A 4,518-nucleotide genomic window follows, 5' to 3' on the forward strand; every position below is an offset into this window, starting at 1 on the left:
TGCCATCTCATTTTTGAAAATTAAGGATAGAGTAAAGTCCATTAGTTTATATATAAAATATTTACAATTCTTTGTTACCCAGGGATTGGCAAAGTACAGCCTGCAGTCAAATCCCACCCACTGTTTTTGTACAGCCCACAAGCTAAGAAGAGTTTTTACATTTTTAAATGGTTGGGAGGGTATGTTTTTAAAGAATATTTGTGACACATGTAAATCATATAAAATTCAAATGTTGGTGCCCATAATGCACATTTGGTTGGAACTCCCCTGAGCCTATGCATTTGCACGTTACCTGAGGCTGCCTCTGCACTACAAGGGTAACTCACCAAATGTCCCCCAAAACCTAAAATAGGTACTATCTGATCCTTAGAAAAATAATTGTTTAAATTACTTCTGTTCCTTTCATACACCTAATTGCTCAAGAAACAGTCTTATATACATATCTGAAATAATGTACTGTCATACACTCTCTTTAAAGGCAAAACACCACAGGTAAAGCTGGCCAGCTGGCCAGAGTTCTCTGCTTATGGGATCTCCTTCCTGACTTTACATTAATTTCTGAAAGGCAGAAATGTCTTCTCCAAAAAATGTTAAGAGGGTTGTAAAAAATAATCACTCTATTCAATATTACGGATGTAGAAAAGGAGTGTATTTTCTTTAAGAAATTAAAAACCAAGAAAAATGCTACTTAATGTCACTGTTATGTCAGTTTAGGTCAGCAGGAAAAGCAGGGTAATAAGCTTGTCTCTTTGGTACCAGGAAGATACTCCAGTCCGAGCTTTAACATGCTCCCCATGTTTTCTGCTAGCTGCTTCTTTTCTACTGCTTCCCATCCTTTCCAGTTATCATATCAGAGGACTGGTTCAGCCTTTAAAACTTCAGTAACATACCCAAAGCAATTTACAGATTCAATGCAATCCCTATTAAAATACCAATGACATATTTCACAGACCTAGAACAAATACTCCATAAATTCATATGGAACCAAAAAAGACCCTGAATAGCAAAAGCAATCTTGAGACGGAAGAACACAGCAGGAGGAATCAAAACACCAGATATCAAACAATACTACAAAGCCACTGTAATCAAAACAGTCTGATACTGGCATAAGAACAGACATATAGATCAGTGGAACAGAATAGAGAGTCCAGAAATAAACCCAGGCCTCTATGGTCAACTAATATTTGATAAAGGAGGATGGAACATAAAATGGAGTGAGAGGAGCCTCTTTAACAAATGGTGTTGGGAGAACTGGACAGGGATATGCAAAAAAATGAAACTAGACCACCAACTTACACCACACACGAGAATAAACTCCAGATGGATCAAAGACTTAAATGTAAGCCGTGACACCATAAAAGTCCTAGAGGAAAACATAGGCAAGAAAATATCAGATATCTCATGTAACAATTTCTTCATGGATACATCTCCTAAAGCAAGAGAAATAAAGGAAAAAATAAATAAATGGGATTACATCAAACTAAAGAGTTTCTGCTCAGCAAAAGAAAACATCAGCAAGATGAAAAGGAAACCAACCATATGGGAAAACATATTTGCCAATGACATCACAGACAGGGGACTGATTTCCAAAATATATAAAGAGCTGATATGACTCAACATCAAGAAAACAAACAACCCAATTAAAAAAATGGGCAAAGGACCTGAACAAACACTTCTCCGAAGAGGACATACAGAAGGTTCATAGACACATGAAAAAATGCTCAACATCATTAGCCATCAGGGAGATGCAAATAAAAACCACAATGAGATACCACCTTACACCTGTCAGAATGGCCATCATCAACAAATCAACAAGCAACAAGTGCTGGCGAGGATGTGGAGAAACGGAAACCCTACTGCACTGTTGGTGGGAATGCAGACTGGTGCAGCCACTATGGAGAACAGTATGGAATTTCCTCAAAAAACTAAAAATGGAACTGCCTTTTGAACCAGTGACTCCACTACTAGGATTATACCCGAAGAATCTAAAACACCAATTCAAAAGAACTTATGCACCCCTATGTTCATTGCAGCACTGTTTACAATAGCTAAGTGCTGGAAACAACCTAAGTGCCCATCTGTAGATGAGCGAATCAAAAAACTGTGGTACATTTACACAATGGAATACTATGTAGCAGAAAGAAAGAAGGAACTCCTGCCATTTGCAACAACATGGATGGAACTAGAGAGAATTATGCTTAGTGAAATAAGCCAGGCAAAGAAAGAAAAATACCATAATGATATCACCTAATACAGGGAACTAAAGAACAACACAAACAAAGGAACTAAATAGAACAAAGAGCAGAATAGCAGTCAATAGGGGGGAGGGGAGAGGGAGAGAAGGGGGATAAGTAAGGGAAGGGTCTAGTCAAAGAACGTGTATAAATGACTCATGGACATGGACAACGGGGAGGGATATGATTGCGGGAGAGGGGGTGGGTTGGGTGGGGGAGAGAAATTGGGAGAAAAGGGGACAACTGTAATTGAAAAACCAAAAATTAAAAAATAAATAAACAAATAAAAATAACGCTGCAATGAACACAGGAAAAAAAAAAAAACTTCAGTAACAGAAACAAGCCCAGTATCCACAGATTTCTCAGAAGGGACTCTAACCCATCCAATGGGCTGGCAGTTTCATTCTCATGAATACTCGAGCCACGAAAAAGCACACTGGACACAAATGAATCCAATGAAGAGGAGAAGAAATCTGTTGAGTTTTGGAATGTTTGGAGCCCCGAATCGGTCTAACATTATGAAACCTAGACCTTCCATTGTAAACAGGAAGCTGGATGCAAGTTCTTCCATAATACATCGTCCATTTACTCTGTAGGCCAAGAAAGCTACTGGCCTCTGATGTCCATGTTCATCAGTCATAGAGCCAACACTCAGAGGTTCAACGATAACAGCATAAATTTTTCCTCCGTGATGAAGAAGTAAGACACCACCGCCAGAGTGTACAGCACAGTGGCCGAGCGCATATGGCCCTAGGCGGCTTCTTCAGCTTCAGGATGGGGCATTCGGACACAAAAAAGTGAGATTTGGTACAGAGTCTCCATGTGGCAGTGGCGAGGACAGCTCTCGGTCTCTGATTCTTAGAAAAATTTACCAGCTCCTATATTAACCCATTAAAATAAATCAAACAAAATCAAAATATTGTTGGCATGCTATTATTAGGACACATTACATTATTAGGGAGCAAAATAACTGCATACCATGGAGCATAAACAATCAGGGGTCTAAGGAGAGACCATCCTCTATCTTGATTTTATTTACCAACAAGGAAGCTCAGAGGCAAGAGCTGGTGGGTCAAATCCTTGGAAAGTAGGAGGAAATCACACATGGGGTACAGCGGTTTGAGAACTTGGTGCAGTGCATTCAGAAGTGCCAGAGAAGTTTACGTCTTTGTTTTCTCTAAGTTACTCTACTTTGCCTTGAAGTAGAAAAGGGTGGCAGTTGGAGGAAGTGTGCACAAACTTGACAGCTAAGTCTATCTGTCTTTTCCAGTTGAACACTCTCTTACTGGGGTTACTTTGGTCTCTTTCTGGTAAAATCTTCTTTCAAGCTATCTATCACCTCCTTCCCCAACCTGCTTTTAGTTATTGTAGGAAAACAAGCTCAGTTACAGGAGAGAAATTTCATATCCAAGTTGCAATCCTTACATAAAAGTCAAAGCTTCTGGTCCCACCTGGTCGTGGGTACCCAGGTTGCATGTTCCCTCCCAACACAGTGGCTCTATCTGGCTCCCACCAGTGCTGCAAATGCTCTGAGTCTTGACAATGTCTTCCTTTAGCCCATGGCCTGGCTGTCTCCACACAGCCTGTGCTTCAGGTCCCAGGGGCCCGGAGTGGCCCCATAGTAGGTCTCCTGGCTCTTGACTCAGCTACCTTCTCTATTCTCCACTAGGAACACACAGACTATCTGGGTCTTATCTATGCCCCGCTTGCAGGGCGTGACTACCTCTACCCTCTGACCAGGCCCTTTCCTGAGCCCTCTGTAACTCCCCACCTGGGTACCACCATGTTGGATGCAGCAGTTCTCTAGGACCTGACTTTCCCCTGTCTGTACCTGGGACAAAGCCACAGCTCTGGGAGTCCCTCAAACCACCCAGCCTTTCTAACATGACCCTCTGCCAGGGCAGAAGCCTGGACACAGCTACCTGATTATTTTACCTCTACCTCCTCTCTTTTTCCTGCCCGCCCAGCACTTCCCTTGTGAAATAACCTAAGTTCTCTCGACCTACAGCCTATATGTCTAAATGCCAGACCACCTAACTGCCCATACATAAAGGCAGCTTGTAAAATTCAGAAAATAAATATTTTCTCTCTCTCTGTAAAGCCTGGCTTTCAAAACTATTATTTCAATATGGAATCAACAAAGTCAGCTTTAGAAAACCAAAGCCCATCAATGGCCTTTTTATTCTAGGCACTGCCCACCCTCCCATTCCCTGCAATTTACAGGTTAGCATCGGTGCTGGAAGGCTGTAGGGGACATGATTTACTGGGGTAGGAAAAAGATGTC

General features: G+C 41.4%; 1 pseudogene; it reads right to left on the reverse strand.

Annotated features, from left to right (window-relative positions):
- Positions 1–2,608: 2,608 nt before the first annotated feature.
- On the reverse strand, positions 2,609–3,056 carry LOC150000252 (oligosaccharyltransferase complex subunit OSTC pseudogene; annotated as a pseudogene).
- Positions 3,057–4,518: the final 1,462 nt, after the last annotated feature.

Source organism: Furipterus horrens, unplaced genomic scaffold (assembly GCF_987537825.1).
Source record: "Furipterus horrens unplaced genomic scaffold, mFurHor1.1.pri manual_scaffold_10, whole genome shotgun sequence".
In the NCBI taxonomy this organism is placed as follows: Eukaryota; Metazoa; Chordata; class Mammalia; order Chiroptera; family Furipteridae; genus Furipterus; species Furipterus horrens.